Genomic DNA, 22,988 nt, shown 5'->3' with positions numbered 1-22,988 from the left:
CTCATTCCATCTCTTCTGCTCAGTGACCACTGCCTGTGTCCCATCCTTCTCCCTCCCCAGGGCAGGGCCCAGACCTCCTACCTCCCATGTTTCCTTATCCTCATGGAGGCCTGGCCCAGTGCGGGGCCAGCCACATGGCACAGTGTCCAGGGCTTTTCTGGGTGGTGGGCAGGCCAGTTGGCATGGAAAATGGTGTCTGGGGTTTCTGAGTTGACTACTGAAGGCAAGGTCCATGCTTGGGAGTGGAACTGTGGATGTGCGAGTAGACAGTGACTGGTGAATGGCAGAGACCAACTAGGCTGTCAGATCTCTGTACCATGGTGGAGTGTGTGTCCTGTGACCAGGAGAGGCATGGGGGGGACAGCCCTGTGGTCCCTACACAGCTGCTCAGTAAGGAGCCAGGGCCTCGGGGCTGGGCCCTGGGCTCACCGATAGGGACTCAGCCGCCGTGTCCTCTCTGGCCCAGCAGAGTCTCTGAGCAGAGACCTTTGCATGGTCTTGGCAGGTGCTTCCTCCCAAGGCTCCCTTAACAGATAAAGAAAACCTTCCCCATCCTGGGTCTGCAGTGTGATCCCAGCCCCCAGCCCCAGGACTCAGGGAGGGCTGGGCAGTCTCAGATGGAAACAGTTTGCAGAAGCAGCTTCTTCTCTGGAGAGGGTGGAAGAAAAGGAGGCCTGGGCATTGCAGCCCCATGGTGGGATAGGGGGCTGAGTCCACCACATCCTGGACTCCTTGTGCTCCTCTCTCACTGCATAGGTTGCGGCAGGCCTTGGACACCAGGCTTCAGTTTCCAGCTTGTGTCAGCTCCTCTGCCTCAGACTCCATGAGCATTACACTGGTGGGTGCCCACATTCACCATTGTCTCTGCCTGCAACCTCCCTCTCCCAGCCTGTGCTGACTCGGCCACCCTCCACCTGTGCATCCCTGGAGCATCTGCCACGCTCACCTGCACCCTGAGCTGACTCAGGCAGCCTCCTCACCCCCAACTCACCTCTGCGTACCTGGGGGCATCTCAGGCTCACCTGCACCCTGTGGTGACTCGCCGTCCCCACCCAACCTGTGCATCCCCGGGGGCATCTCAGGCTCACCTGCACCCTGAGCAGTGGCTTCCATGTTGGTGACTATACAATATGCTGGGAAACCTCCCTGATTTCTCCTAAGATACAGCCCAGACTCAGGCAAACAGCAGGGCTCTGCGCTGAATCTGATTTTCACTGTGCTCCTACTCATGGCAGTGGAAGCTGCTTTAGCTCCTTGCCATGTTCGGATAAGTAGCATGTAAGACAAAACCCCTGGGCCTGGAGACCTTGACCGTGAGCATCTTCCCACTAAGAAGCTTCTGTGGGGCCCCTGGAGGAGCCGCCTGCCACTTAGTAAGACATGCCCATGAGCAGGAGAGAGAGAAGTGAACAGGTGGTGCCTTAACACAAGGCAGGCTCTGCCATCTTGGGAAGGCAAAGACAGATGAGGCAATAGAGCCCAATGCACAGCCCACTAGGGTCTGGACTAAACTCAGGAGTCAAAACTGTTTTCTGTGCCTGGAAATCCTGATGGATACAACCAAGTCCATCCACACTTGGGTCCAGCATCTGATGCCACACAGAGTGAGCCTGGTGTCTCTAGTGATGCGCCCAGGGCTGACATATCGACACATCCTGCACATGGACACACTTTCCCCTTTTCCAACCTGACTACAGTGAGGTGGACACGGCCTCTAACCACCCTCACAGGTAACATCCCCCAGAGCCACCCTCCTCTTCTCTCCACAGTCACTGCTTTCCTCAGGCCTCTCCGTCTCTCCTGGGGGCTCTCGGGTCTTTTTTTTTTTTTTGGAGATGGCGTCTCGCTGTTGCCTAGGCTGGAGTGCAGTGGCGCGATCTTGGCTCACTGCGAGCTTCTCCTCCTGGGATGACGCCTTTCTCCTGCCTCAGCCTCCAGAGTAGCTGGGACTACAGGCGCCTGTCACCATGCCCGGCTAATTTTCTGTGTTTTTAGTAGAGACGGGGTTTCACCGTGTTAGCCAGGATGGTCTCAATCTCCTGACATCGTGATCCGCCCACTTCGGCCTTCCAAAGTGCTAGAATTACAGGCGTGAGCCACCACGCCCAGCCCAGGGGCTCTCGGGTCTTAACCCAGCTCCACGTAAGGATTTAGAGACATGTGACCCTGTTCCTGCTGTGGGTTCCCTTCTCCAGGGACTCCTCTCTAGGAAGGACCATCTCCAGGCATCAGAGCAGCACACAGCCCTTCACAGCCTTCCTCCTCCTCTCAGCCCCATGGCTCGGCTCTCTGCTCCGCACCCTTGGTCAGTCTCTTTAACAAGACAGTAAATTATTGCTCATTTCCTAAAAATGCTGCATTCATCCAGCCCGAGAGTGTTTGCAAATGGAGGCTGTTGATGCATTTTTTTCCTTATTATTTTTCTTTTTTCTTCCTTTTTGGCTCCTTTCCAATTAATTAACTAACCTCCCTGGGAGTGGCCTCAGGCTCTACACAAGGTGAGAGCTGAAGTCCTCAGCAGGTGGAGGGTGGGCGGCGTCTCTCAGCGCAGCGTGTCATTATTTTTTAGCTCCAGAATCAGTTTCCCTAGAACTCCCAGGACAGTACCTCAGCCACGCAAACCATTTGGCTCAGGCCCCTGAAGTCCCTTGCACGAGTGAGAATCTCTCCTGGTCACCTACTGAGAGATATCTGGTGATGGCACGGCACAGTGGGCATGGCTGTGGTACGTGGAGCAGGAAGGTGGGTCTGTGTGGTTTTCCCATGCCCTGAGCTTCCTGAGACCTGAAGTCCCCGCAGCTGTGGGTCTTGTGCCTCCAGCCCAGACCTGCAGGGAAGATAGTGGATGGTGTCTGTCACTGTGTGGCCTGGCACTCTGAGGAAGTGGAATTGTTAACACTTGGCTCATCTGCTCTGCATTCCTCCTCCCTACCTAAAACATAAACTGCTCCAAGACAGGTCTCGCAGAGAACCAGCCCAGGGCTGGATTTGCATGGAGAGCTGCCCCCTGGGTGTGGGGAGGTGCTGGGAGGAATGGAGGCCACTCACACCCTGCCTTGGAGGGAGCGACTCCCAGAGGCCACAGGGGCATGGTCATTCCTCCCTTCTTCTTTCTCTTGTCCCCACACACCCCTCTCCTCTCCGTGCACACATTATTCTGGACTCTGCAGTTTCCAGCTTCTCTATCCCTCCAGAGGTCAGGTCTCAGCCTGTGCTGACCCAGCGGTCGTCAGGGCTGAGCCTCCAGAAGGCAGAATCTCCACCCGCAGAGAACACCCGCCACATCCCGATTAACTGGGGTCCTGCTCCAGGGCCACCCGGGAAATGCCTCAACATCTTCTCTGCTGGGATGAGCCTGCTCTGAATCCCAGGGCAGGCCTCGGCTCCCAGTCAGCAGCTCAGCCTCCCAGAGCTTCTCTGGGCTGCAGTAAGTGCAGGAGGTGGATGATGACGTTGACCTGGGACAGCAGCCTCAGTGCCGATCATACGGTGCTCAAGGCCATGGGAATGGAAGACCTGAATTCCCCTCACTGTCAGGGCAGGGCTGCCCCCACTCCAGCCAGGCTGCACCTCTGCTGAGAAGTTCTTCCACCCCAACCCAGGGTACAAGGCCTAACATTCCTGAGATGTCATCCCCTTTTCTCCACCTCTCCATGATTCAACCATGGTCTGCTTTGATGGAAACTTGTAGGTGCAGTTGCCCTTGGGGTAATAGAAAATCATTTCTTTAGCCTTGGGGTGGGTGAATGGACAGTTTCTCCATCCTGCACAGGCTAGACACAGGAGCAGGGGTCACAGCTGTGCCCACCCCAGAGACAAGCCTCATCCCATTGCTCAGTCCTGGAAACTCTGGCATCCTCTCAGGCTGGCGTGTTTTACCTCCAGTTCCTTTCTACTCCATCAGCGATCCATAAAACATCTTCTTTCCACCCTGAGTCTTCCACTCTACTCCAGCTCCTTCCATCTGGATTTCGTGATTCCATGGGTAGGATGGCTCTGAAGGTCAGAAGAGGCTGTTCCTCTTGGCTTCCTTGGCCAGCAAGTCCAGGACGTCCGCTCTGCAGGACTAGAGCCCAGGACTGATGACTGCAAATGTCAAAGGCATTTTAGAAAAATATCTTAGATTGCATGCACCACGAAACAGGAGGCGTTGTTCCACTGTTTTTCCATCTTGTTAACCATATTTTCCATCAATATCAATATTCTCTGTTCAAGAAATACAGTTTTTTGAAAAAAATAGGATGCATTTTAATTTCATCTTCAGCACAGTAGTACTATTCTATGTTTAAATCAATGTTATGGAGGTAGGATTTATATAAAATCACATGCGTCCATATTAAGAGCACAGCTTATGAGAAATGACTAATGTAAAAATGGATAAACATATATGTGAGAGAGAGCGTGTGTGTGTGTGTGTGTGTGTGTGTGTGTGTGTGTGTGTGTGTGTGTAGGGGGGGGGGGGAATCTTTCAACAGCTCCACAATGAACATACAGACTGTTACTATCACCCATAAACATCTCTCATGCCAAATTTCAGTGACTGTCTCACCAACCCTGGCCCCAAGCACTAGGAATTTGCTTTCTGTCACTATAGATTAGATTTCTCTTGGGTAGGATTTCATCTCGGTAGGAACATGTACCATGTCCTCTGTTGTACCGACCTTCTAGCACTCAGCACAACAGCTTTGCGATCCACTCAGGTCATGTGTCTTGTGATGCTGTGCAGGGCTCCATTTTGTGGACATACTTTCATTTATTCACCTACTGGCAGTCACTTAGGTTGTTTCTAGCCTAACCCATTATGAACAATCCTGCAATGTCCCTTCCTCTATAAGTCATTGTGTAGACACACATATTTGTTTCTCTCGGGCAGTTCACTAACAGCAGAATGTAATATCTTACATGGGGAAGAGTGAGCACGCATTTGCAAAGCGGTTGTGTTCCTGGCAGCAGATCTCAGAGGTGTAGTTGTCTGTGTCCTGTCAAGAGTTCTTCCTGCCGCTCGACTCCCTCCGGGCCATCATTGTGTTTGTGTAATGAGAGAGCATGATGACTTAATTTTCCATTTTAGACTCAAACTGCTCGATACATATTATATGCTTATTAAACGTTTGCACAGATTCTCTGGCCAAGGGGCCGTGTGGCTCCCTTCCCACTTCTCCCTGGGCAGTCCCTCATGGTTCTGCTTGCGTTGCTGCTGCTCGTCTTCCTGAGTCCTCCACGCTGGCCTGTGTGGTGCTCACTGGGAACAGGAGACACCTGCAGGAGCAGGTACAGCACCTGGGACCCCAGCAGGCACTTCGGGCTGGGCTCTGCAGAGCCAGGACAGCTGGGAAAGCTCCAGGCCCGGGTACCATGAGCTCGTGGTGGCTGATGTGCAGCAACTCAGTAGCAGAGACTGTCCTGTGAGTCCCCTAGAGGGGAGCTCTTCTGTCTGGAAGCTCCTACCCTGCAGGGACCTGGTGTGACCCCGGGAGCTGGGGGTGGCCCTGCGGGAGCAGGTCTAGAACAGCACTGCGATGGGCCGTCTATACCATGGCCGGGCTCCTCTCCTGCTCATGGTCCTGGCTGCCTGCACAGCTCAGGGGAGCTTCTGTGCTGGGGGAGGGCAGGCAACATTGAGCCTTCCTGCCCCGTCTCCTCTCCTGAACTTTTGGTCTCACATCTGTTTTCAGGAGCGGCCTCCCAGGCTGTGGTAACTCAGGAAGCATCACTGTCCAGAGCTCCTGGAGGGCTGGTCACACTCCCCTGTGGCTGGACTGCTGGGACCGTCATCACCAGTCACTCTGCCCACTGCATCCAACAGAAGCCCAATCTAATCTGTCAGCCCAGGGTCTCATAGGTGACACCAGGAACCGGGGCCCAGGGTCCCTGTCTGATTTTAGGCTCCCTGCTTGGCAACAAGGCTGCCCTCTCGTCACGCAGCCCAGCCCAAGCAGGAGGCCAGGTGTTACTGTGCTCCGTGGCACAGCAAGTCTCTCCACAGTGACGCAGATGGTCCATGTAGGGTGCTGTTGTAAAATTCCGTAAACTAGATGGCGCGCACACAACAGAAATTTACTTACACTGGGAAGTCCAACATGGAGATAGTGGGTGAGGCCATGCTGGATGAGGGCAGCTTCCTCCTTCATGGGCCGCTGTCTTTCTGCTGTGTCCTTGCAGGGTGGGCATGGGAGAAGCTACAGGAGGCTCTTTGGCGGGGCTCAGTCGTTATGACCTAATCTCTGCACAGAGGCTGTGCTTCCTGAGGTCATCGCACTGGGGGTTAGGATGTCCACACATGGCTTTGTGGACACACATTCAGTGTCTGGCAGGGGCAGCTTGAAGGGCAGTGGGGGAGGAGGGCAGTGAGCGTCAGTTACAGCTGGAGACCAGCAGGGCCTGTGGCTCTTTCCACTGATAACCTCTTGACAATTTTTTTTTTTCTGGGGAAAAAAGGCCAAAGAGATTCCTGGAGAAACTACTCCATGAAATGAGCATGTCTAGGCAGTGCAAGAGGTGGACATTAGTGGAATGACGGTGTCCATCACGATGGCTCCTCAGGTCTGAACATGCTTTCCTAAATGCTGTTACTGGTCAACCAGTGTCATCTGAGATGACTTATGGGTCTTGCAGCTGGATTAGGGGTCACTCACAATTGCTCTTCCAGAAACAGCCTGTATTCCATGGCCAAGTTGTGTGCAGTGATGAAGGCCGAGCCCCCCACCCACTTCAGGACTTGGAGGGGCCGGCCCAGCTCCAGAGGTCATCATAGAAGGGGCTGAGTTTGCTGTAACAGCTCCACATTGAGGCTGATTCTTGAAGTTCCACAACCGCAGGAGTGTTGTTAAACCAGAAGTGAGCAGAGGGGACAGAAACACCAAGTTGCTGCTATGAGACCTGGGAGTGCAGATGGGAGAGGTCCACGTCCAACCCCCACCTGACGCGCACTGGGAGAGCTGGGTCCCCAGGTTCTAGTGTCTGGGAGAGAGCTGTGCCCATGGATATCCTGCAGTGCAGGCCAGCACCAAACCCAGCCCAACCTCTCTATGCTCAGTTCTCAAGAGATGATAACCGACAAAACCCTAGTGTTTGATATTTGGTGGTGGCAGAGGCACAAAAGAGCAGGTCATGTGGGAAAGATGTTTGAGAAGCAAAGCAAGAAAAGATGACAAACCTGACACTCAGAGGCCACAGGCATAATCGCTTAACATTTTACATATTACACATATTTCCTTCTTTTCCGATTTCATCCCCCTCTTCCTTCTTCATCTCTGAAGCAGCAGGCCTGGCTGGGTTGCCCCTGGGAAGCCTCTTCATGGCGCCCTCTCTCCAGTGTGCACATCTGCCTGGAGTGTCTTCATTGTCACTGCTGGAATCATGTCTCCTGTGGCCAAACTCTGGAGACACAAACCAGCAAGAAAGGTGTTACCCAGAGGAGCTCACCCAGCCTCCCTGCTGCAGGAGAGGCCACGCTGGCTCCCACAGCAACTCCCTGCTCCGTCCTCTGCCTTCTCAGAACTTACCTGGGCTCTCGAGTCAGAGGCCTTCAACAAGTCACTGCTCACATTTGCAAACTTTCACATCTAGAGAGGACTCCCTTTCAACCTGCCTCTCCCCTGTCCTCCGGATCATTACAGCTCTCACCGCCAGCCTTATCAATGTGGGGCTCCAACCGCAATGGGCAGGCTTCAGGTCCATGATCCAATAAACAAATTGTGGCAGGTCAGAGCTGTTGCTGCAAGACTGTTCTGTGTGGATGGAAATGTTCTCTCTGCATTGGGTGCAGGGCTACTGGGCACTGGAAACGTGCCTAGTATGATGAAAGACTAGATATTACATTTAAAAAAATTAAATAGACACCCCTGGCTAATGAGTGCCACCCTGGAGAGCATAGCACTTGGGATCCAGAGATGCGGGAGACATCACCTCCCCTCCCCTGGTTTTTCCTTGCAGAGCAGCTATCAATGGACAAGTGTTACCTTTCATCTAATAGGCACTTCCTGTGCACAGGCACAAGTATTGGTCATTCTGTGAGGCCCTAGTGGGGGCTAAACAGTGGGTCACATCCAGGTCCTAGAGGGGTTCACAGCTGGGGGCCACTTGTAAGCAGAGTGAAGAACATGGCCCTGCAAACCCTGTGTTGGAAAATTAGGGAAGCGGCAGCAGAGGGGAGGGAACACCTCGCTGTCCCCAGGAGCCCACCCTCATCTCCCCTGGCCCTGTGCCACAGCCTGGAGTGTCATCAACTGCACACGTATAAAGTGTAAAATTGGATAAATGTTAAATATATCTCCTAATACGTATATACTTGCAATCGTGGAGATTGGAGTTTTTCATTTGGAAACTGACAGTAGTGGCTATGCTGCTAGAGGGGAAATGAATCCAGGGACTACTACACAGGCACATTCGGAGAACAGCGGACACATTCACACACACAGCACCTGCCCCGTACGCCAGCCTCCCACCATCCGAAGGGGAGTACAGCTGCTCCCTGAAACATGGCCATCACTCTTTATCTGGAAAATCAACTTCCGTTACCACTTCCCTGATCCTCACCCCCAACAGGAACCCAAAATCAAGGAGGCTTTTCCAACTAAAGCCAAAAGGAAAGTTCCACTTTCCACGTCGCCTTGACTTTTTCTCAGCAAGTGAGTGATTCCAGAACATGCCCCATTTTCACTCACTCTTGGGATGATCTGTAATTGAAACCGGAAAGGTTCCTTTGTCCCCTTCGCAAGGTGTGCGATGGGGGTGCGTTTTGCCTCTTTAGTGCGCAGCTGCTCAAACCTCTAGGGGAGCATAGAGATGGGCAGGTTGAGGGGCTCTGACCCCACGACAGTGTCTAGGGGTGGATGTTTACGGCTGAAGCCCCAGTTGGCGTGTGCTACTGTTTGCTCTTTTAGTTTGACGTCTATAGGCAGCTTATGTTAAACAGCTCAGTTAGACCCTCTACCTTGTCACAAGGACAGAGGGCTTTCTGTATCCCGGGGTCTCTTGCCTTGGTGTACGGAAGAATTGGATCACACGTGGGCTTGGAGTGTGAGTGCAAGCTTTTACTGAGTGGAAGTAGCTCTCAGCAGATCGGGGAGCCAGAAGGGAGGTGGTTTTCCCCTGGAGTCGGGCCATTGGCAGCCTGACTCTTCTCCAATGGTGGGCTCTTCTCTAACCACCCTGGCCAAACTCCACATAATTCTGCTTCTGTAGGTGGCCTGCCCACGTGCTGGTACCTGACAGTGCGTTCCTCTCGACGTCCAGCCCCCTGTGTGTTCCTCCACCAATATGCTTCTCTCAGCGTCCAGTTGCCTCTGTGTCTTCTTTTGCCCAATCTGTTCTTCTCAACGTTCAGCCGCTTGTGTGTGTGTGCCTGTTAGGGTCTCGGGTTTTTATAGGCACAGGATGGGGATGTGGTGGGCCAGGGTGGTCTTGGGAAATGCAACATTTGGGCACGAAGGCAGGAGTGCCTGTACTCACCTAGGTCTGTAGGGGTGGAGCCCTAGCCAGGGACCTCACCCTCCTCTCCCCAGCACTTTCCTTCCCCCTTTCCATATCATTTAAAGGGACCATGTTCTTCCCTTCCCAGCGCTTCTGTATCATAATCACAGACCAGCAAACTGAGGCTCATGTGCTGTTGTGTGCTGTTGGAAAAGGTCTTTTGTTCTCTTGGTTGCTTTAGAAAAACAGATGGGAAATTGTGTTTGGGTCAAAACCCCGCAGTGAGTGTGAGGACACCTGCAGGACGTGCAGGAGCTTTCCCTGGAGGATGGGTCTCCCAAGTCTATTTTGGTGGCAGTTGGAAAATTCTCGGTCCCAGAAGAAAGAAGTACAGGTGCTGAGGACAGGCCCTCTCCCAGGCAGTTTGTTTATAAGCTGAGGCTGCCATTCATGATTGACTCTGCCTTGTCAGGAAACGGTAGGTATCACATATTAATGTATATTGCCAGATTTTCATATATGAACCAATTTGAAATGAAATGAAACAAGCGTCGTGTCTATTTTGGACAAAAACAAGCAATCTTTCCTTGCTGTGAGGTGGGACTCTTCCTCCAGCAGCCTCTCAGCAGGCCAGGAGGACAGAGTGGCTGGCTGGCAGTGTATTGGCAGTGTTGCTTCTGGATGACTCGGGGCCCTAGCTTGAGATGGACGCAGCACTGGCATGCATGGGCGTGTTAGGTTTGTCTCATGGGCTCAGCTGCTGCTGGGCCATCCTCCTGGGTGGAAGAGGCTGGGAAAAGAGGAACAGGACTGGGATGAGGCTCAGAGTCCTGAGGTGTGGAGCTAGAGACTCCTAAATCAACAGGAAATGGGCCAGGAGTGGAGGCTCAAGCCTGTAATCACACCGCTTTGGGAGGCTGAAGTGGGTGGATCATGAGGTCAGGAGATCGAAACCATCCTGGGTAACATGATGAAACCCCGTCTCTACTAAAAATACAAAAAATTAGCCGGGCATGGTAGCAGGCATCTGCAGTCCCAGCTACTGGGGAGGCTGAGGCAGGAGAAAGGCATGAACCTGGGAGGCGGAGCTTGTAGTGAGCGGAGATGTCACCACCGCACTCCAGCCTGGGTGACAGAGACTCTGTCTCAAAAAAAAAAAAAAAAAAGGAAATGCTCAGTCTCCCCTGTGCCCAACTCTACACCGTGATGCAACAAGTGCGCCCCTCACCTCTTGCGCCACATTGAACTGCCACTGAATTGCCAGTATCTCCCTGACGTCTCCCTAGACCACCTCAGCCTCCAGGGACCTGCATATGCCGCCAGTGCATTTCTCCTTTGTCACATAAGGTTTTGTGATTGATGGAAAGCAATCTTACTTTGGGGTCCTGGGTCTAATTCCCCAGAAAATATTGTATTATATTTATTCACTAAGCCTATTTCTTCAAGATAATCAGTTAAGATATTTTGAAAATACAATGTCAGGTCATTTAAAAATACCCGCTGTTTCCCATGCGATAGCTCTGCTCGCAGGCTTGCGTTTCCATCCCACGTGTGTGCTCCTTGGTCAGGGGCACTCCTGCTCACACAGGCAGGAAGGGCGGCTCCTTCCAGAGGGAGGTGTGGGCCGGGAGCTGCTGCTCTAACTCGGCCACACCAGGGAGCTTCAACCAGGCTGATGGGCCTCACTGACCACCAGGGCTCCTGCTGGTTCTGATTCATCCGTGTTCATGGGTAGCTCACGGAATTTAAATATTTCTGAGGATCTTTTCCTGGCTTTATTGAGACATAATTGAAAAATCTAAAAATGTGTATATATAAAGTATACAATATGAAGTTTTGATATGTGCAAACAATGTGAAATGATGACACCATCAAGCTAATGAATGTACCCATCGCTTCACATTGTTGCCATTTGTGTGTGTGGTGAGGATACTCGAGGTGCACGTTCTCACAGCTCTCAAGCGTGCAGTTCATCACTATGAACTGTGGTCACCATGCTGTGTGCCAGGTCTCCAGAACGTACTCATCGCATCACTGAAACTTTGTGCCCTTTCACCATCTTCATTTTTTTCACTCTCTGATGCCACCCTTCTACTCTGTTTCCATGACTGGGGCTTTTTAGGCTAATGGCTGGGTGAAAATCTGTGATATATGGACCAAGAGACGGCCTGGGCTATGTGAGCACAGGGGCTGCCTTTTAACCTGGGTGGTGTCTTGGAACTCCGCATGCCCAGGTATTTCCAGGCACAGGCATGGGGGTGAATCACCCCTGAAGTGTGACCAGTGAGCCCACTGCTGAGTGATGAATGCCACCCAGTCGTGCTGAGCTTCCACATGACCCCCCACCACTCACCCTGCAGCTCTTTCACAGAGAAGCTCAGGAGCGTGGGTCATTCTCTGTGCCTCATTTTATGCGGCTGGAAAGCGAACCCCTGGGCAAGGTTGTGGTGAGCCATGAACACAGTCAATGTGTGGAAAGCACACAGTGGCGGTGGGGTTCCCTTGGAGAATGTTGACGCGGCACCTGTGCTCTGTAGGTGTGACACATCCCCCGAGGAGACACACTCCCGCCCACACACTCCAACTCACATTCACAGTCACACCACACGACACCCACACAGACACCCAGAGCCCCATGCACACAAACCCACCCACCTAGAGGGACATGGCTGCTCCAGGGACTGTACAATGAGGCCACGGTTCTTTACCTGCAAAAACTGCTCCTTCCACCACGCCCGCCTCGTGCCCAGCAGAAGCTGGAGTCAGATCTCCAGATTGAAGCCAGCAGGAAAACCCTGCCTTTCTTTCCATCTGGATTTTTCAGCAGCAAGTCAGTGATCCCAGATTGCAGGCTGATTTCCTGAGGCCACCTACAATTACAAGAGAGAAGAGACCATGGAGACCAAGTCACGCGTGTGGAGTTTCTCAGGCTTTTTGTTCCCCTGTGAACACAGAATCCCAGATGGAAAGCAGTGGTCAAAGTCCCCAGAAGCCAGCACTGACGACACCCTGGGGGAGGTGCAGGCTTTCCCTGGAGGACACGTCTCTCTAGTTCACTGTGGCTGCCAGTCATAAAACCCTTAATCCAGAGAGAACTTGCTGCTGGGCAAAACTTCCCCTTTCACACAGCTTGAAGCCTGATGTTGCACCTCCTGTCTGCCCTCTCCAACCAGTGTCTTCTGCAAGCATCAGCCAGAGTCAGTGCAGGCTGCTAGAACAATGCCAGCTGGGTGTGGTGGCTCCTGCCTCTTATCCCAGCACTTTGAAAGGCTGAGGCAGGTGGATTGCTTGAGGCCAGGAGATCAAGACCTGCCTAGACAACATAGTGAGACCCTCATCTCTACAGAAATAGAAGGAAAATTAGCCTGGCATGGTGGTGTGTGCCTGTGGTTCCAGCTGAGATGGGAGGATCACTTGAGCCCAGAAAGTCAAGGCTGCAATGAACTCAGATCTCACCACTGCGTTCCAGCCTGGGCAACACAGCGAGACCCTGTCTCCAGGAAAAAAACAAAAAACAAAAACAACAACAAAAAACCCAATACCATGGGCTAGGTGGTTTAAACAGCAGATTTTTCCTTCTCACAGTTCTGGAGGCTGGGACGTTCACAAGCAAGGTGCTGGCACCATGGACCTACATGGCATGATCTTTAATGTCTATTGAAGAAGCTACATACTCTGATTCAAACCATGTGTCATTTTGTAAAAAGGCGAACTCCAGAGACAATTTAAAAAATCAGCTGTTTCCAGCAGGGTGCAGTGACTCACGCCTGTAATCCCAGCACTTTGGGAGGCCAAGGTGGGTGGATCACTTGAGGTCAGGAGTTTGAGACCAGCCTGGCCAACATGGTGAAACCCTGTGTCTACTAAAAATACAAGTTAGCCAGATGTGGTGGCAGGAACCCATAATCCCAGCTACTTGGGAGGCTGAGGCATGAGAATCACTTGGACATGGGAGGCAGAGGTTGCAGTGAGCTGAGATCGTGCCACTGCACTACAGCCTGGGCGACAGAGTGAGACTGGTCTCAAAAAGAAAGAAAAAAAAAAAAAAGAAAGAGAAAAAAGCAAGAACTCAGTAGGAAAAGAGAGGAGGAGTAACAGGTGAAGCACAGGGGGTTGTCAGCAGCAGAACGATTCCCCATGAGTGCATGGAAGGTGGAGAAAGACATTGCAAATTAAAAAAAAAAAAAAAAACCTTGAAAAGGCACAACAGACTAATCCATGATGCCAATTAAGAAATTTAGTTAATAGGCTGGGCGCGGTGGCTCATGCCTGTAATCCCAGGACTTTGGGAGGCTGAGGCAGGAGAATGGTGTGAACCCGGGAGGCGGAGCTTGCAGTGAGCCGAGATCATGCCACTGCGCTTCAGCCTGGGTGAGAGTGAGACTTTGTCTCAAAAACAAACAAACAGCAACAACAAAAAACAAAAAGGGATGTAGTTAATAATGTGTAAATTTATATGTTCATTAACCATAAAAAACGCACCATACTAATATGTCAATGATGGGGGAAGTGGAGGAAATGGGCAGGGCACCTGCTAACTTCAGTATCTGCTCTATATTTTTACTAATGTAACACTTATCCAAATAATAATGTCTATTAAAGAGTCATTTGGCAACCCTATTTTAGGGGCAGATTTCAGCGAATGTTTAACAATCAGTTAATGTCTAAACATGAGCTTCAGATGCGTTTTGCTATTAAATGTGAACCAAAGCTGAGCCGTGAATGTATCTTTATGTGGTTGAAGCACTACTGATTGAATAGTAAATTAAAATTTTCTTACATGAATAACAATATGGCTCAGCATTCTTTTTTTTTTTTTTTTTTTTTTTTTTTTGAGGCAGAGTCTCGCACTGTCGCCCAGGCTGGAGTGCAGTGCAGTGGTGTGATCTTGGCTCACTGCAACCTTCGCCTCCCATGATCACACCATCCTCCTGCCTCAGCCTCCCAAGTAGCTGGGACTACAGGCGTCCACCACCACACCCGGCTAATTTTTTTATATTTTTAGTAGAGACGGGGTTTCACGGTGTTAGCCAGGATGGTCTCGATCTCCTGACCTTGTGATCCTCCCGCCTCAGCCTCCCAAAGTGCTGGGATTACAGGTATGAGCCACCGCACCTGGCCAGCATTTTTATTGATTTATTTTAAATATGCAACTTTGGAACAAACCTGCAACCATTATTCTTGAATCAGCGTAAGCGTTGAGTACCCGCAGTGCCGGCGGCTCACCATCTGCAGGTGCGCCTGTGCTTGGTCAGGGACCCTTTCTTGACTTGCTGCTGGACTCAGGCTGTATAGATTCTTGAAAGAGGAAAATGTTTTTCTCCTCAAATTCATCAGCTAAGACCCTGGGAAATGCACTCACAGTAAAGAGAGCTGCTGACATGTTGTTGGCAGAAGACCAGAGAAAATGGACCATAATTTATGCAGAGCCCAAGTGGTTGATCCCACTGTTCACTGACTCCCCGACAGAGCCTCTGAGCCAACACTGGGCTTCAGGAAGATCTTGGGTTTCCATGTGCACTAAAAACACCTAAGAGAAAGGTGTGGAAAATGCCTTTATGTAGATGAGATGGTCCAGAAAGGCAGCTGAGCAGAGTGAACATGGGGGCTGGGGCCCGAGGGCCTGGGCTCAATCCCATTTAGAGCCACATGGACCCAAGATGGTCCTGCAACCCCCGCAGCCTCCGGTTCTCTGCACTGCTGTCTAAACACTTTACTAGGGTCGACTTGTTAGCATGATGAGGCGGAACATCATTGAACAGAGTTAAAGCTTTAGAAAAACTGGCTGATTTTTCGATGCTCCATGATCTCTCCATCTAATATTAAATGCCTGAGAGAAAAACTACACACTTGCTAGCGGGTGACCAGAGAGGGTACGTGGATGCTCCAGGGCAGGGGAGGATGGAGGCTGGCTTTTCTTCATTTGCCTGTGTGGGAGGCTTTACAGCTCATGGACGATACGTGCCATCGTCTCCCGTGAGCCCCACGTCAGCCCTATGGGCAGGCAGCGCAGGAGCTGTGGCCTGCACTTTACAGTTGAAGGCATTCTCTTTAAGGGGGCATGCAACTTCCCAGTCACCGCACTGGTGCGTGATGCTCCTGAGGCCTTGGGGCCGGAGATGTCCTTACGCTTGAGACCTCCAGATCGTGCTCTGGAACCCCCAAAATGTGAACTGCCCTGACTGTCTCAAGACGTCCTGACCCAAGGTTTCAGGGAGGGCCAATGCCCTGGAATAGGTGCCTGAGCCTGGAAACGAGCTTGGACACATGACCTGGCCTCTGTCTCTTCCTTTCCATCCCAGACCCAAAATAGGATGTGGTTTACCTCAAATGAAGCCCCTTTGATGGACGAGGGTGATTCAAAACAGGGCGATCCTTTCCTAGCAGGCTCACAGTCAGATGCCATGGCCTACATGTTCCCAGTGATCAGTTGTCTGCAATGGTTCCCTGCAGCCAACTGACACCTAACGGCATTATACTCTAATACCCAACACCCAACGGTATTAGACAGCAACATTCCAAACTGTCACGTGACCACTTAGCTTCCCTCCAGTTGACCAAACCTGGGTGAGCAGTTAATGCCCTTTAACTGATAAGTGGCACCTGGCCTGGAGTGGCGGCTTAATGGACTTAGTTTATAAAGCTTCCTGCCTCACTCAGTATTGATCTGAGCCACTGTCTGGGAAGCTGGACTAAGGCCTGGCTGAGGACGGGCAGTGGCTGCGCCAGCACAGAGTGGACAGATCCCTGTTCATTTCTTCCAAACCAAAGAGCAGTGTCTTCAGACTCCTATTTCATCCCTGGGCCCTGCAGGGACAAGGCACAGAGTCAAGTCCTTTCTCCTCTTAGAGGGACCCCTCCAGAGCTACAGCCTGGAGACCCCACCCCAGGACTGTCCTGAGGACCACCCAAGCCCTCCTCCTTTGTTTCTCCAAATGTTCATTTCACCAACCTGATGGCCCTGTCCCTTCTTGCCACTCTCCCCAGCAGCACCCTAAACAGTAGGGGTCCTGTCCTCATCCCACCGCATTTATATCCACATCAAAAACCCCAGTCTTTCCTTTAAAAAACCAAAATGTGGCACATACACTATGGAATACTGTGCAGCCATAAAAAATGGTGAGTTCGTATCCTTTGCAGGAACATGGATGAAGCTGGGAGCCATCATCCTCAGCAAACTAACCCAGGAAGAGAAAATCAAACAGCTCATGTTCTCACTCATAAGTGGGAATTGAAAAATGAGAACACATGGACACAGGGAGGGGAACATCACACACCAGAGCCTGTCGTGGTTGCGTGCAAGGAGAGGGAGAGCATTAGGACAAATACCTAATGCATGCGGGGCTGAAAACCTAGATGACGGGTTGATAGGTGCAGCAAACTGCCATGGCACATGTATACCTATGCAACAAACCCACACATTCTGCACATGTATCCCAAAAACCCTGGGAATCAAGATTGCTAGTGTATTGTGTTGGATTTTGGCAATAGTATTCAGAAGAGTTTGGCTTTTAATTCACGTTTTGTGACATGTCTTTTACACAATTTGCTATCATGATTTTCCCAGTTAAAAGAGAGCAGTACATGTTCCTGTACACAAAAAAATTGAAGTTATTTCTATTTAAAATACGAGATAGAGGCTGGGTGTTGTGGCTCACACCTGTAATCCCAGTACCTTGGGAGGCCAAGGAAGGCGGATCACCCGGGATCAGGAGTTTTGAGACCAGCCTGGCCAACATGGTGAAACCCATCTCTGCTAAAAAATAATACAAAATTTAGCCAGGCGTGTTGGCAAGCATGTATAGTCCCAGCTACTCAGGAGGCTGAGGCAGGAGAATCGTTTGAACCCAGGAGGCGGAAGTTGCAGTGAGCTGAGATTTCGCCACTGCACTCCAGTATCACAGGACTACTGTATGAAAATAATGAAAATTGGTCCCTGCCTTATCCCAAATGCAAAAATGATTTGAATTATACTCTTCATATAAGAAGAAAGGTATAAAGATTCTAGAAAAATATAAAATAACATCTTTATATCCTAAATAACATATACATGTATATAGTGAGTGTGTGTGTGCATAGTTGTTTTAGGACACAAAAATACTAATCTTGAGGAAAAAAACTTGGTCTACATAAATACTGAAACTAGTTGGCATAGCAAAAGTCCCCTTTAAGAAAATGCCTTACAAAGCACAGAATGTGCAATGTTGGCCCTGGTTGTCAACACTGCCAGTGTTGCTGCTGTCCTCACTGCAGACAACTGTGGCTTTTGTTCAGAACCCTCGGATGCTGAGGGTGGCTGAGCTGGCCCTGCCTGGGCCACAGACCCTAAACGGGACAGAGCAGGGAGGGACTGTGGGTCAGAATCACAGGCCACTGGGGAGAGGGGGGTGTATGGAGCTAGGGAGAGGGTTTGGAGATCAGCCAGCCAGGGGCAGGGGCAGGCAAAACCTGTAGGTTCCTGTGGATGCCCTAGAATCGTGCAGTTACTTCTGAGTGAGGCATGAAACCAGTGAGTGTTGAGCTGACAACTGTTGCAATTTTAAAAAATAAAAACAAATTTTCAGTTAGGCTGTGGAGCGTCAGAAGCACTCACTAACAACTGGGATATTAACAGGGTCAGCCATCGGGAGGGAAGTCCCTCAGCACATAGAACATTAAGTGTGCACCCCCCACGCAGCAAGTCCACTCTCTCTCAGAGATGGAGGGAAATACATAGGAGGAAGTCCTCACTGGTAACATTGTATCCGCAGCAACCCAGCTGCTCAGCACCAAGGTTTATAACTGAAGTGTGGTTTAAACAATGCTGACCTGTTGGAAGTAATGGAAGGGGTTCATATGCACACACGGATACAATTAAATGCTTAAGCCTGACAAAAAATAAAAAACCAGATGAGGCCTAAAGAGGAAAAATTATTTACTTAAAAAATGCAAACAGACTATGAATTCTTTAAGTATCTGTAGAGATGATTTGGAAGTCAGAGTGAAACCACATTATTTACTCGAGTTGATGACTCAGAGAGATGGAAGGAAACATGATCTGAAATGGTTATAAAGAAAAAAATACACAAGAGAGGCCTTTAGGCGGCTGAGGATGAGAGGGTTAATAAGTGTGAGTAAACTCCGTGCGTCTGGGTCCCAGGAAACACCAACAGAAAATGCCACACGCACTCTGCTGGCATCGCTAAAGGGCAAGCGGCTGCACCCTCTTCAGCCAGAGGCTGAAAATCCTAAACACCCTCTTTGTTTAGGATTCCCTGCAGCCCTGTTCCCTCTCTAACATCGTGAGCAGTTTTAGAAAGGAGGATCAGGGCCGGGCGCGGTGGCTCACGCCTGTAATCCCAGCACTTTGGGAGGCCGAGATGGGCGGATAACGAGGTCAGGAGATCGGGACCATCCTGGCTAACACGATGAAACCCTGTCTCTACTAAAAATACAAAAAAATTAGCCGGGTGTGGTGGTGCGCGCCTGTAGTCCCAGTTACTCAGGAGGCTGAGGCAGGAGAATGGCCTGAACTCGGGAGGCGGAGCTTGCAGTGAGCCAAGATCGTACCACTGCACTCCAGTCTGGGTGACAGAGCAAGATTCCGACCCCCCCCCCAAAAAAAAGAGGAGGACCAGGACAGTCAGAGGCCTCCACCTGAGATGCCCAGGTGTGTCAGAGAGGCAGGATGGCTTTGGAGTCTGAGGACTGTGGGGGACAATGGCGGACACTCCTGAGATGGCCCCTTCCAGTTGGGAAATGACTCAGAGCCTCCATGGGAGTTCGGCCATCAGGGTGCCCACTGGGTAGGTTGGGTGGCAATGCTGACCTGCCAGGATACACCTCCCACCCACTGGGTCAGCTGTGAGAACCCAGGGCAGAAAGGCCAAGGAGCAAACGGGTAGCAATGTCTTATTTGAAAGCAGTGGCTCTACCCCTATGAAGTTTTGGGAGATATAAGGAGGGTTCAGGGAGCCCAGGCTCCACAGCAGAGCATCAGGAAGCAGAGTCACATCTGAACATCTGAACCATACCCTGGGCTCCTGTCCTGACCCTCCTCACTCATTGCACAGGAGAGGGGGGACCTCACCTGGGGACGGGGGATCCACACGTGGCTCTGCTCCATACACCCCCTCTCCTCAGTGGCCTGTGATTCTGACCCACAGTCCCTCCCCTCTGTCCTGTTTAGGGTCTGTGGCCCAGGCAGGGTCAGCTCAGCCACCCTCAGCATCCAAGGGTTCTGAACAAAAGCCACAGTTGTCTACAGTGAGGATGGCAGCAACATTGGCAGTGTTGACAGCCGGGACCAACATTACACATTCTTCACATGTACACGCTGTGAGCATTTTCTGTCATTCTGTGCTTTGTAAGTCATTTTCTTAAAGGGGACTTTTGCTATGCCAGCTAGTTTCAATATCTATGTAGATCAATGTTTTTTTCCTCAAGATTAGTATTTTTGTGTCCTAAAACTACGCACACACACTCACACACATATTTATATATATCTCATATATGTGTCATTTAGGATATAAAGATGCTATTTCATATTTTTCTAGAATATACTTTTTCATTTTATATGAAAAGTGTGAGTCAAATCATTTTTGCATTTGGGATAAGGCAGGGAAAATGTTTCATGATTTTCATATAGTAGTTCTGTGATTTTTTAAGATACAAAAAACCATTTGATAAAAATTCAGCATTTGCTTGTAATTTTAAGAGTCTCAATAAATTAGAAATCAAATGGAAATTCTTAAAACTTGTTAACAACTATAAAAAATTAAAAACAAATGATAAATCACCCTAATGGTTTTATGAGTTGTTCCATGTAAACCAGGAACAAATCAAACTTCCTTCATCCAATGATGCAGTCTCTTGGAGTGGCTGGTGAGCTTATTTCACTCAGGTCCCTGCAAGGAATATGCTGGTTTACAAGAGCTACAGCCCATTCAGGAAAGCCCGTCTGTTCTTTCCAACTTGCTATTTTTATTTCTTATGAAGTCTTCTCCATCCACATAAAATTTGAAAATCAAAGTTGTCTTTTTTTTGTATTTACTCCTTGGAAATCCTGTGGGAGTTTTTTTGTTATTGTTTCTTTTCTTTCTGAGACAGTCTGCCTCTGTCACGCAGGCTGGTGTGCACTGGTGTGATCTCAGCTCACTGCAACCTCTGCCTCCTGAGTTCAAGCGATTCTCCTGCCTGAGCCTCCTGAGTAGCTGAGATTACAGACACCTGCCACCATGCCCAGCTACTTTTTGTGTATTTTTAGTAGAGATGGGATTTCACCATGTTGGCCAGGCTGGTCTTGAACTCCTTACCTCAGGTGATATACGCCTGCCTTAGCCTCCCAAAATGCTGGGATTACAGGCATGAACCACTGCACCTGGCCTGTTTCTTTTGTTTAGTATTTTTGTTTGCTTTGCTTCATGAGCTATTTTGACTACAATTTTAATATTTTTAGCAATTTTTGGATATGCAGAAATTTCTTACTAATCAAATATTTTAATTTTGTGTTTTTTAGATTTCCTTTTTTAAGAGTATTTCCAACCATAAACTGCCAAATAGAAACACACACACACACAGACACACACACACACACACACACAGGCTATAAATAGGCAACTCATTGAAATAGAAAAAAATTGATTAAAGCACCTGTGGGATTTTTCACCAAATTAGGATTTTTATTTTTAAAAAATTATAGTGTTATTTAGCCTACATAGAGACTTATGTAGTTGATAAGAGTGTTAATTGATCAATTTTTTGGAAAGTAATCTGCCAGTATAATTAAAATTATAATTAAAATGTATTATAGGTCAGTTATACCACTTTGAGAATCCTATACTACAGAAAAGAAGAAATAAAAACATCAGTGGAATCCATGTATATTGATGATTATTGAAAAGTCATTAGTGGTGGGAATTTTTAAAAACAACCTTAATATCCATCTTATAGGGAAGAGTTAAAGAAATCAGAACATACCTATAATGAGCATTACTACACAGAAATTCAAATGATACATTTGATCTACATTAGTTGGAATTAGTGATGTCCATGTACTGTAATGGGAGAAAGTAAATTACTAAATAATGTAGGAGTTGAGTACGTTCTTTAAACAAATAAGTAAAGCCCTAAAAGGACATATTGTTAAAAACAAGTCACAAAATCCAGACATGATAGGGAAAATATTGAACAGTTTGACTATGTAAAAATGAAAGTTTCTTCAAGACAAATACAAACAAAAGTTATGATACAGACCTTAAGAAACTTGCTAATTATATGATATAAATTTACAGAATATATGAAAAATATCATTACATGAATTGTAAAACATATCATTATGAAATTATCAGAGAGAAATACAAATGGCCGATAAACATACACAAAAATGCACAATCTCTCCAATAAGTGGAGAGATCCAAATTAAAAGTGGAAATATTTCTTACAAAATTGGCCAAGATTAGCATTGGTCATTTCCTCTGTAATTAATCAAGGGTGTGTGGAAATAGGAACTCTCGTTTACTGATGATGGGAGTATAAGATCATTACATTTTTTTGAAACACAGATTTTTAATTGTTTATCAAAATATTCAATATTCTTACTTTGCCTCAGCAGTTTTTTAGAAATCAATCATAAAAGAAAAAACTCACTTAACTAAGGTACAAAAAGATGAATATACAGGTATGCCCAGGATAGTGTAGGTAATGATAACAAATAACTGAATCCAACACAAAAATTCCACAGTGAAAAATGACCAAATTATGGTAAAATACCCTGTTGAATAATGATGCAACTATAAATAAGAATGAGAGAGACCTATATGTACAGATAAGCAATGATCACCAAATTCTATTTTATGTGGAAAAGCCAGTCAGGGAACAACACACAAAGCAGGACTATGTTATGTAAAAACATGGGCATGTCTATCTGTGTGTAAGTGGATGTGGATGACTGAGTGGGCTGGGCGCTGGCGGTGATACAGTTCATTATACAGACCTAAGCAATATTTGCATTTTTATAACAATAGCATATGTGTTTCTTACGTGATTTACTAGAAACAATTTAATTTCTTGAGTTGTAAAAAGGTGTATTTTAAACCTGCATAAGGGTACCTGGAGATCGTCATTCAGAATAACAAAATAAAACAGCAATATAAAGACACATATTATTATAGTACAATGTTAAATATGATAATATTCAAGATGTTAGAATTATATATATCTACATCTGTATGCATGTAAGGATGTCAACAAATGATATTAATATCTAAAATTCAATTGTAATTTTTGCAGACCTCTGTGAATAATTAGAAACCACTGAATTGTACACTGTATGGGGGTGAAATTTATGGTATTTGAATTATATCTAAAAGTTCTGCTAGAAAATGAATGGCTTGATATTCTAATGCTAAGGGATGGTTTTATTTAAAACATAGTTTCCAGTAGATTCCATTAAAAATATTACAGCAGGTATTTCCAGATCATATCCACTCCCACGTTTTTAGAATTTTTATTTTCCAAAGTTCTGAATTCAATGAGGTGACGGTGGAAGAAAGTGTTTACAAAGTCAGTGGATTGCAGGTGAGCTGGTGTAGGGT

At 48.5% G+C, this 22,988-nt stretch overlaps 1 long non-coding RNA gene across 1 annotated transcript in view; it reads left to right on the top strand.

The window, feature by feature from the left end:
• LOC106995580 (uncharacterized) overlaps window positions 1-22,988 on the top strand; it is an 84,218-nt gene that overhangs the window by 45,703 nt on the left and 15,527 nt on the right. The window lies entirely within an intron of this gene.

Source organism: Macaca mulatta, chromosome 10, assembly GCF_049350105.2.
Source record: "Macaca mulatta isolate MMU2019108-1 chromosome 10, T2T-MMU8v2.0, whole genome shotgun sequence".
Taxonomy (NCBI): domain Eukaryota; kingdom Metazoa; phylum Chordata; class Mammalia; order Primates; family Cercopithecidae; genus Macaca; species Macaca mulatta.
This window is presented reverse-complemented; position numbering and strand designations above follow the sequence as displayed.